This window comes from Schistocerca nitens, chromosome 3, assembly GCF_023898315.1.
Source record: "Schistocerca nitens isolate TAMUIC-IGC-003100 chromosome 3, iqSchNite1.1, whole genome shotgun sequence".
NCBI lineage: Eukaryota > Metazoa > Arthropoda > Insecta > Orthoptera > Acrididae > Schistocerca > Schistocerca nitens.
Window position 1 is genome coordinate 605371844 of NC_064616.1, and position 12627 is coordinate 605384470.

Genomic DNA, 12627 nt, shown 5'->3' on the forward strand with positions numbered 1-12627 from the left:
CGATGAAATAATTATTAATGTGGACACAGCTCACTCAAGAGGTGATGAACTGAAACAGTCTGGGATGGATGAATGTGTTAATGACATTGCAAGTCAATGTGATAGCCTTGAGTGAATCTGTATGTAATGTTCATGGACTGAATGTAGATATTTTCAGCATAATCAAAAATAAAGATGAAACTTCCTGGCAGATTAAAACTGTGTGCCAGACCGAGACTCGACCTTGGGACATTTGCCAATGCACACACTGCTGCAGAGTGAAAATCTCATTCTGGAAACATCCCCCAGGCTGTGCCTAAGCCATGTCTCCGCAATATCCTTTCTTCCAGGAGTGCAAGGTTCGCAGAAGAGCTTCTGTGAAGTTTGGAAGGTAGGAGACGAGGTACTGGCAGAATTGAAGCTGTGAGGACGGTTTGTGAGTCGTGCTTGGGTAGCTCAGGTGGTAGAGCACCTGCCCGCAAAAGGCAAAGGTCCTGAGTTCAAGTCTCGGTCTGGCAAACAGTTTTAATCTGCCAGGAAGTTTCATATCAGCGCACACACTGCCGCAGAGTGAAAATCTCATTCTGGAAAAATAATGTATTCAGTATTTTGGAAATTCTGTAACCCTCTGCCTTAGCTGGATTCGATTTTATTTCATTTGGCCACTGTATTTGTAGCTGTTTTATAATTATTAAATGTATTTGAAATTTGTATTTGCAACTGCTAATAAATTTGCAAGCCAACATTATTTTCAGATGTAAGGGAGAATCAGGCAAAGATGCTACTCCTGACATTGTTTAAATGAGTGAAACGAAAGGTGTAAGGTAAAAATATAATCATTTTTATTTGCAGCAAAGTGTGTTTGATAATAAATTGCATTTGTCCAGGAACTGCTATTTATTTTGTAACAAAGATCATCTTCAATGAACATATCAAATTTTAACCAAATTCAAATACATGTAACATTTCTGTGATCTCGAATTAAGTGTGTTAAAATAAGTCTGCTGCTGTTTACGAGTACGAGACACTGTCCTCTGCAAAATGCGATAGGTTGGTTACGCCGAAACAATCGTAGGTACCTATTGAGACCATTTGACGTACACTGAAACCACGACAGTCGCCGCACTGTGGCTCTTCTAACAATAAGTGAAGAGACAATTGGAGATATGTGTGCTTAATTTGATATTTACAACTTAAGTTATGGTTCAAAGAATATGTACAGTTGATACCTTTAGAATTCACGGGTGTTTTCTTATACGGTGTCTATGTGGATGTTGGTTGATAATGGTCCTATAAGACGAAAACTACTTTAATCTTGATCAGACACAGTTTTCATCTGTGAGGAAGTGCAGAAAAATGTTCAAATGTGTGTGAAATCTTATGGGACTTAACTGCCAAGGTCATCAGTCTCGAAGCTTACACACTACTTAACCTAAATTATCCTAAGGACACACACACACACACACACACACACACACACACGGACTAGAACCTTCACCAGCCGCACAGTCCATGACTGCAGCGCCTGAGACCGCTCGAGGTCCTGGGTTCGATTCCCGGCCGGGTTAGGTATTTTCTCTCCCCGGGGACTGGGGGTTTGTGTTCTAATAATAATAATAATAATAATAGTCGTCGTCGTCGTGATAGTGGCTAGATTGGACTGCGTAAAAAATTGGGGTTTGAAAAAATGGGGACTTTGTACGGGCGCCACACAAACCAAACAACAAACAACGTAAATAAATTTGTGAAGAATTGAAGCTAACCAAAAGCAATAAATTGGCAAAGAATAGCACTTTTTGAAACGACCTAGTGCATGAATGTGTGGTACCGGTAGTTTAGTGGCTGTTAATGCTGCTATAAAAAAATTTAACAATAAGAAACGAGAAATAGGAGTACAGTAATGGTATCTATGGAATATGGCATAGTAAACCCTAATTTCCCATAAAAAATACTGTCGAAAATACAAATGATGTACACAGAAATCAAGATTTGCTGTTGACTGATATTTATTGTAAGCAAAAACTATAGAAAAAACCTGTGAAACAGGCAAACCACAAACATCATGCGCATTAACCTATATCTTTCTGCAGCTAAACATATTTACAGTACCATCTTTGTACATATTAAAAAGCATACTGCATACGAGAACACACTTAAGTAGTTTACATGTAAATTCAAATCTTCATGACTACAATACACGTATTTGTAATAATCTGCATGTAGAAAGAACAAGAAAAACCAAAACTCAAACATGTGAGCCACTATGGAATAAAGCTTTATAATGCTCTGCCACTCTGCATCAGGTGAACAGAAGATGAAGGAAAATTTAAGTCAGAATTTAAAAAGTTTATGATAAATAAATGTTTTTATAGCATAGAGGAATATTTTGAATCCTTAAATCACAAACTGATAGTTCTATTGTTAATATCATGTTCTCATTGTCAGTTCTATGTCTCATTTATACTATTTTTAACTCTAAAATTATGTGTAATGTGTTTTCCAAAATGTATTAAATATATATAAATCCATCACATACGGTACATGTTAAAGGAGCATGTAAAAGAACAACACATTAATTCAATGTTCTATTTTTCAACATATTATATAATGTTAATTTTATGAGTTTTAATTCAATGTTTTAATTTTCAACATAATGTTAATTTTTGTGTGTTTGATGGAAATTTGTCATATTGTGCTGGGCATATTCTGAGCAGTATTATGACAATTCCTATATCATGTAAATGATGACAATAAATGAAATGAAAGTAAGATGTGTGTATACTTTCATACAGACTGAATCAAATATTTAAACATCATATTAAAAGTCGTGTTTTACAAGAACAGTTTCCACTCGATAAATCAGATTTTGATGTAAACTTAGCAGTGTGAAAACAAGGGAAAAACATTGTTTGATTTGTGAACTTTGTATGTTACCTTTTGACATCTGTATTGAATGCAGTTGTTGATGATAGAATAGCATGCCTAGTCAGATAAAACAATACAAATCCACAACAAAGTTTTTACAGATCTGTCACCAAAGGAGCCCTACATATAAGGTAAAACAGGTCTCTGCTGTTACATTTCTCTATGCAATGTAGCGTGCTATCCTAGGGATGATAGTCTTGGTATACCACAATGGATATCCTCATATCAGTGGTGCTACATACTATTGCATCCCTCTGCACTTGATTTTGTGCATGGCATCAGTAATGAGTCTGACTTGACCATACTGATGTTGGAGAGTTTCAGTGGCAGTAAAGCATGGCTCTTTGGGGATGGAGGAGGGCAGGGCGGTTAGAGGCTGTAATGTTTCCAGGCTGGTATGTCTGGATACAAAAGATCTCAATCCATGTGGACCAAATGTGATGTGGGGCGAGTTACTGCAGCATTGGTGGTAGGAGCACCTTTCATTATATGCTGAGGTGGAGATCACAGGTAGGTACATTTGCCTGCTTCTGCTGAGGATGATGAACGTGTTCTAGCAGCTGCCACAGTCACAGTAGATAAGCTGAGAATTCCTAACACTGCAGCCTGAGGCAACCTGGATGTCTACCAAGAGACTATGGCCACACTGTTGTGCCTGGAGAGCTGTATTGAAAGCTTGACCCTCAGGTCAAGTCAGGAGAGGAAGCTGGGTCTGAGATTGGTTGCCATGAAGCAGTTTGGCAAGGTATTTACCAGGGACCTGAGTCTAAACCAAAAGGGCATGAGGGCTTTTTATGTTGGAGTGTCTTAACTGGTCTTCTACATTTAGATCTTGAATGCACATAGTATTTGTTCTACCCATTTTATTGTAAGTGGGAGGAAATTGTAAATAGGTGCTTGATGCCATGTCATCCACAGAGCTCCGCAAACAGATCCACAGGGAGTTAGAGGCCATTCTGTCACTACGGCTGTAGGGAAGCCTTTGAGGGCAAAAATGCTCAGTAGCGTCCAGATGGTAGACTTTACTGAAATGACGTGTGATTTGAGGCTGTGGACAGTGCATCAATATTTAAATGATAACTTGTTGGCTTACATGGAATACTGGAGGAATATCCACTTAAGAAAAGAGTGCATGGCTGCAGTCCTTCCGATACCATCTGGGACCAAATAATGCCAATAGAGGTCCATGGTCATTTACTGAAAGTAATTTTAGTATGTAAAGGTAACTGCATTCTGTGTGTATGGTACCTGGAATCTCCATATAAATTTACGCATAACTGACTCGCACTGAATTCAGTTTTGTAGATATAAGCAAGCAGATGTTACACTCCATTTTGCCTGTGATAGGATAACACTGCACCAATACAATACTTTAATGCATCCATGGCAAGGACCAGCAGTACTAGTCAAATCTGATATAAGACATGGGACCAGTCATTGGCTACTGTCATGGCAACATCGACTACTGAGACTGATACAGCTATACAAAATCGATACAATGCATGAGATTTTCTTCGAATATTCTATGGTCTTTGTTCAATACTTTCGTTATTGTCTTGATGTGTACTTGTGGTGTTGAAGTGTGTGCCTCTTGCTGTGTGTGGTGCAATTAGTAGCAAAATTTTCTAAACATTATCCTACATAATCACAACTACGAAACTCCCACATTGGTGGCCGACAACAATTGTACATTTTCAATGAACTCAGGAAACACACAATACTGCCTTCCCACCAAGACAATCTACATTGTGGACAATCAAAAGCTATTAGGATCTTTCGCCAATATTGGTTATACTTCTAATGGACTACATAGGGCAGTGAAGAACATGGAGCCATACAGGTATGAGGTTACTGGTGCAGCAGAGACTGATACTGACAAGTGTTACTGAGTGTACAACAGATTTTAGTACCCTTGTACATCATCATGTTTATACCCCTGAAACGACATGTGCTCCTTCTCCAGCTTTTAAGGTGATGAATCCATTCTTACTCCTTGGTTGAACTCAGCCAGTCATGTCATACAAAACGATATCCAAGTTTTCTATCAAACCACAACTGATCAATGCAGTTATGTTTGACAATACACCTGTATCGACATAGTGTCACATTTCCAACTATGTTTCCACCGTCCAGCGTGTTTTACAAAAACTGCTTCAGTTCCTACCAGAACAGCCACAAAATTGGTTCGCCATTATGGAATCTGTTTTTCCACTCATATTGTTAGTTATGATACAGTGAAATATCTTGCATTATTGTGTCACATGGGTGAACATGTTCCATCATCAGAGATTTGTTCCTATCACCACCTATTACTTGAAAATCTGAGGTGACTAAGGCTGCATTATTACAACGATTATTCAAATAACCTGAGAAAGAAATCTGCCAAGCGATTTTCTCACAGCAGTTGAATGGACGGACACCTTCACCGTTTTGACGTCACATATATACTTTAGTGAATCCTAAATTAATAACAGACAATATGCTGTGGGGCATAGGGGCCAGTAAATTACCTCACGAGATTCCAATGTCCCTGATTACTAATGAAGGACTCACATGAGAAGTTAAACTAAAAATGGCTGACCGTGTTTTCACATTAAGAGATAGACATCCTTATTACCTAGCAGCCAGTAGCGAAACATGCATCCAGCAGCCATATTGTGCTGCGATGTGGTGAGCAGCAACTGAGCAGAGCCAAACATCTCCTGTGATTCGTGAAACGCTATCTACAGTGCCATAGCAGCCATCATGGCCTACCCAAGAGTTGGCAGTAATTGAGTAGGACTGAAAGTGCCTGAAGATTTACGTCAGTCTCACCACAGATCAACGCCTCCTGGCTGTAGCCAGGATGTATCGTAGCCAGCTGACAATAACAACCAGACCAGTGCCGCACACTACTACGATTGCTAACAACAACCGACAGATTGTGCAGTTATGCTGGTTCCATGCGCATTTTGATTGACCTGTGCGTAAGTGCAAATCTCTGTTTAAGCTCCCAAACGCCACTTGTGATCTTCATTAGGCGTCAGAGGTTGCGAAATTATTAAAGTACGCCAAGCCAGCAGATACGAATTGAATGGTATGGGAATGCAGGTTTTCACGGTGAATCTCAATGATGAAGTTTTCTTGGGTTATCAACTTAGTCAAGACGTCATTCTACGACAATATTTCGACAGATTTCCTACTCGTTATCTTCAGATGAAGTGTTGGGTTCGAATCCATTGTGTGTCTTTATAGCTGCTGGACCACAGGCTCATCTGACTCGTCTGCAACAGCTATAACAATCACGCACTCCTGGAAGGGGTGTCATGGACAGTTGTGGGGGTAGCCATGAACAGTGGTGGCAGTGAAACTTGCAGTGTGCTGAAGGGTGTGCGCATCACACCCTGGCACTGCCTGTCTATTCCACTTGCTGCCTTTGTTACCCTCCCATCAGAGCACACTTGGCGTATTCTTGCAGCTGCTATATCACATGAGGAGCTAAGTTGGAAACTGCAATCCCAGTTGACAAGATCATCATGAAACCATATCTCTACTGCCTCTTTGATGATCTAGTCCCAGCACCTGTTTGCCCATCACAGCATCTTGGTCTTTTCAAAGATGAACTCGTGACTTCATTGAGACTGTGCTCTGCAACCGCAGATTTAACCGTTTGACCAAGGCGAATGCTTCTCACATCCTCAGAGCAACACTGCAAATTACATCACTGTGTGTGGCCAACGTATTATTCACCACATTCACAACTGATGCTGTAGACTCCAGGTGTCCATAGTCCTAATTTGTCTTTCATTAAGCCGAGCATATTTTCGACTTTAGCTGATGAATGGAAAATGTTTCTCATGTTATGTTTCTCCAACATGTGTGTCCACTGTACAGAAGTTCAGAAGGAACACCAGATGCTTTGTATCTTGTTTGGTTGTATTCCTTCTTATTCTTGTTTGGCTTGAGAGCATGTCTTATCTGTGTCTCTGAGTAGTCAGACCTGTGAAAGGTTTCCTGAGGATGCTGCAACTCAATGCGTAGACTCTCCTTGTTGCGTATGTCTTATACTCTGCACACCAAGGTAGTGAGCACTGATTTTCATTGTGCCAGATGGTAGCAGCTACTGGCGTTTAGGTTCAGGTCCATGTGTGTCTTTTTGTCTGTAGACAGAATGTTCCAGCGTGCCTTCAATTTTGTTCTTTATCAGGATATTGAGGAAAGGTAGGCATCCATTTTCTTGTACCTCCATAGTGTGCTTTATATTGTCATGTATGCCATTATGGTGCTCAAGAAAGTCTTGCAGGGTTCGTTCGCCATGTGGCCACAACATAAATGTGTCAATCACATATTGCTAGAATGCTTTTGGTTTCAGGCACATAGTTTCAGGAGCGGTTTCCTTGAAATGCCCCATATATAGGTTTGTGATGACTGGGAATAGGAGGGATTCCGTGGCAACTCAGTCTGACTTGGTAGAACTTTCCATCATATAGGAAGTAAGTGGTAGTGAGCATGGGGCGAAATACTTAAAAGGTGTCTTGGTTGAAGTGACTCCCTAGTAATATCATCGTGTCCTCTAGCAGTACGGTACATAAGTGAAAAGTGACGTGACATCGAAACTGGCCAGGATATCATTTTTCTCCAGATACATGTCCTGAAGCACCTTCACAAACTCTGTGGAGTTTTTCACATGGTGTGAACAGTGACCCACATGAGAGGCTTTAGTAGATGTGCCAAGTTTTTCGCTATATATTGGTGAATTAATGGTGTTCACGTAGAGGAACTCCGTTCTCATGTATCTTTGGGAGAACATACAACTGTGGTGGTATCGATGCTTTATAGGGTTCAGATGTGGTTGATGCTAAAGATGATGAGATTGTTCTTGAAGAAAAGCTGTACACACCATCAACAATGGCACTACTTGCTGAACCATAGTCGATGACACCACCGACTCTTCATAGTTTCCCTTCATGATGAACAGCACGTCTGAACCTGGAAAAATGTCCATTACATAAACAATCAGTGACATTCCGTGTTGTGTGCCAGGATCAGATTGATGGTAGGAAGAACCAAACTATTACAACTGATATGTAGGCCTACCACATGCCAGAAACCAAGAAGGTTTTTAGGAATGATAAACTTACGTAGTTGTCATATTCCACAGTCCACTTAAATCTGGGCATCACTGACCAACACCCTGACCAGGAAAAATATAGAGGGAAAGCAACCTGCACATGGAATGACAGCAATGATTCAAGATTTCGAAGAGATTAAACGGTGTTTATAAAATATTATGACCTTGGCCAATCTCTCACCTATTCGTCTAATACAACCAACACAAGCAAAACTGCCATATGCGTGGTTTTGCAACAGAAAGCTGCTGGTTCCCAACAGCCTCTGCGTTTCTTTTCTTGTAAGCTGATGAGGACCCAACAATTATGGCTCATTTATGACTATGAACTGTTAGTATTATATGAGGCTGTCAAATACTTTAAAGAGAATATAGAGGGCTGCCTCCTCAAACTATTTACTGACCACTGCCCTTTAGTCCAAGTAATGTGTAATCAAAGTTTGAACATTTCCTCCCACCACTTCAGGCACTTCGGCTATATCACACACTTTACTACTGTCATCCAGTTTAAGTGGGGTGGACAATTGGTAGCAGATTCCATGTCTCGCATTCAGGCCCTTAATGCACTGATTGAATTCGGTGAGAACGGTCAGTTATGGGCACTCTTAAAGGATACCAGCATGGTTTTAGAGTTGTAACACATTCAGAGTGCACCTATGGCTCGATAATTCACAGGGCAGGCCACGCCATTTTGTTCTGGTGAAATTCTGCGAATCCATCTTTCACAGTCTGGATAATCTACCACACCCAGTCTCCCACCACAAAGTTCGTAACAGAACGTTTTGCCTGGCCAGGGGTAAAAGCTGATTCCAGGAAGAGGACACTCACCTATCTTCCCTGCCAATGCAGCAATACAGGACGCCATGCCTTTCTACCAAAGGGTACTTCTAAAGCACAAAAATGGCCATTTTCAACATGTGAACTTGGACTTGGTTACCCTGTTCCTTGAGTCAAACAGTTTATAATATATTTTGTCCATCACCAGCAGGACGACAATATGAGTGGAAGATGTCTTCTTAAGCGACATGTCGGCAGAGTCAACAGTGTGGCCTTTTATCAAATTGCGGCTTGCATGTTTTGGGTGCCTGTTGTCGATCATGACTGGCCAGGGAGGGCAGCATGAATTGCAACTCTTTGCATAACTGTGCACTTTCTGTGGAGGTCAATGCTTTCACGCAACTGTATACCACACGCAAACCAATGGGTTGGTTGAATGGTACCATACTTTGAAGGCTGTGTTGGTGCATCACAGTTCCCAGTGGAATGAAGCCTGGATTCTATTGGGTATTATTGGGAATCTGGACAGCTTACAAAGACGATCTGAAATGTCCTCTCACTGAAATATTGTATGGTGTATGCCTGATGCTCTGTGTAAACTACCTCGTACTATCCCTGCTGGTGGCAACCTTGGAGTAACCATCATTGGTAAACGCCATGTAGCCCACATCCGTATGCTACCTCAAGCGCACACTGTATGACGAGTTTTCATGCATAAATCATTAAGTGATACCCCAAGACAACACTATCTGTGTTGCACTACAACAACCTTATTCCAGCCGTCATGAAGTGGTCCAGTGTGGAGGACAAACTTTTTCTATCCTGCTTCATAGTAGATCATTAGTGACCTTCCTCCAGCACCTCAAGACATCTTGGGTGTTGAGGGTCAAGGAAGAGGGCAACGTGCCACTACTATCAGAGGACCCTTCATCCATTTCCACTACAGCCAACGTAGACCATCCTAACCTCATAGAGAAATTCGACACCCAGTCACCAACTCCATGTACCATTAATGGCGGTCCACCCCACTCGTGCTGCAGCAGGCCCCTCCACCCTCCCACCTTTCTGCAAGATTACATTCCTATTCCCTGTGCTCCACACTGGAGGGGGGCTCTGTGGTGACATCAACTGTGGAGATTGATATGGACACACAAAATCGATACCAAGAACAATGTATGTGTTTATGCCATACTGTACTAGGAGTGGAGTGTGTGGCCACTGATGGGCACGTAGTGTCAGGCGTGAACCTCATCTGTGTACACTGGCAGCCTCATGGCAGACAATGTGTTAATGAAACTTCCTGGCAGATTAAAACTGTGTACCGGACTGAGACTCGAACTCGGGACCTTTGCCTTTCACGGGCAAGTGCTCTACCAACTGAGCTACCCAAGCACGACTCACGCCCCATCCTCACAGCTTTACTTCTGCCAGTACCTCGTCTCCTACATTCCAAACTTTACAGAAGCTCTCCTGTGAACCTTGCAGAACTAGCACTCCCTAAAGAAAGGATATTGCAGAGACATGGTTTAGCCACAACCTAGGGGATGTTTCCAGAATGAGATTTTCACTCTGCAGAAGGAGAGTTTCTGTAAAGTTTGGAATGTAGGAGACGAGGTACTGGCAGAAGTAAAGCTGTGAGGACGGGGCGTGAATCGTGCTTGGGTAGCTCAGTTGGTAGAGCACTTGCCCGCGAAGGGCAAAGGTCCCGAGTTCGAGTCTCGGTCCGGTACACAGTTTTAATCTGCCAGGAAGTTTCATACCAGCGCACACTCCGCTGCAGAGTGAAAATCGCATTCTGGAATGTGTTAATGAATACATGGAAATGTGATTGGCTGCAGACATGACAATGGAAAGGTAGTGGTGTGAATGTGGAAATAAATATAAGTGCAGGCATTGACTCAGTAGGTGGTTGGCAACGAATATATATATATATATATATATATATATATATATATATATATATATATATATATATATATATAGCTTGATTAATGTGGTTCTGGTACTGTGACCTTACAGGGAGTCTTTTTGAAATTAAGACTCATTAAAGCATTATTTTAACGTTTTTCCGAGCATTTTAGAAGGGTAAATACAAAATTTGTCTTACATCACTTCAATGGCAGCAAAATTTCTATCGCATCACATCTCAAAATCTGGGGTTCTGATATCTTTTCGTCAGAGGTAGTGGTATGGCATACTGGTGTGTATAGAAATGGTCTATGTGCCAAAAATGAACTGAGGAAGGTCAGTAAACGTTTTATTTCAAAACAAGGTTATTCAAATGGTTCAAATGGCTCTGAGCACTATGGGACTTAACTGCTGTGGTCATCAGTCCCCTACAACTTAGAACTACTTAAACGTAACTAACCTAAGGACATCACACACATCCATGCCCGAGGCAGGATTCGAACCTGCGACCGTAGCAGTCGCGCGGTTCCGGACTGAGCGCCTAGAACCGCTAGACCACCGCGGCCGGCAACAAGGTCATTACTAAGAAAATGAGATACTTTTTGTGACAGAAATTAGTCAAACGAACATGTTATGTAAGAAAGTAATCAAGAAAATTCACTATCCCGATAGAAAAAAAAAACCTATCTGAAAACTGATATTTCAAGAAGATGTAGCTACCCTTTTGACTAACATATACTTATGTCTGTTTCCAAACATATATTGCTAATTTGTTTCTCTTCATAGAGTATGTGGATCAGCTGAATTTAACTTCCATAAAATACTACAGTCTACTGTAAGTAAGGAATCATTTTCTTGAAATCATTTTTCTTTTCAACAGTGAGGCGATTGTTGCACTCCAGTGATTTTACAGTAGTTCCATAGCATATTTGTCTTCTGGTCTCCTTCACTTCTTTCTAATGTTGCCTGTTGTCCACAGGCCAATTTCAGAGAAAGAAGTTTCATTTGTACAAGGAGAGGAGTCTCCTTCGTGACTTTAGTCCAAGAAACCTGGGATATATTCAACTTTTCCGTGTTCACATAGCTATCTGCTGATTTGTGTAAATCCTTGACATCATTCTCGTCCATGGTAACAACGATATAAGAATATTTTGGCCTTCTATATGTTATTAATGTTTTGAGATCATGTGGTACAAACGTCTTTCACGTTGCCTCTTCTCAATCATAGCAAAGACATGGTCGCAAGGTAGAAACGAATTACCACTAAAAAAAAAAAAAAGAATCTACAACTGATTTCATCAAAGCGACATTTGACAGATACGGAAGAGCAACAACCATAATTTTTTTTGTTTTGTCTGATGCAATGATCCGTCCAAATTACCATATTTCCCTTATAATAGGGAAGAAGGGAAATAACCTTTAGCATTGAGGATACGATTTTATTGCCAACACATTCACTAATATTCTCATTCCAAAGACACCTGTATGTATCTTCAGTGTTACAAACATGAACGCAAAAGTTGAAACAAGACAGTTGGTGGGAGTAGCAGTACAACTCATGTGTCAGTGAAGGGATATACAACATCTTCTGTAAACGAACTGTGGTCACATATGTATCATTGCCAGGCATTTGTGACAAAATTCTGTCTCCATGTAAAGCAGACTTTTTCTCTGCTTTTCTCTGGTGAAGCCAAAGGACAGCTTTGTGTTGGATGTTGCTTGGGTCACACTTGATTTTGGCACAGTAAGTCACAAGTGCTACAAGAGTCCGATCTGGGCTGTCCAAATCTGAAATTGGAAAAATTCTTCTTGAATGTCAGCATAGTAATTGTATGCCACTTTCATGCCTGGATATTTTACAATGAAAGCTTTAAATAGCCTTGACGTGTTCAGATCTGGCCTTAATGATCGATTGTTGGATCATTCTCTAT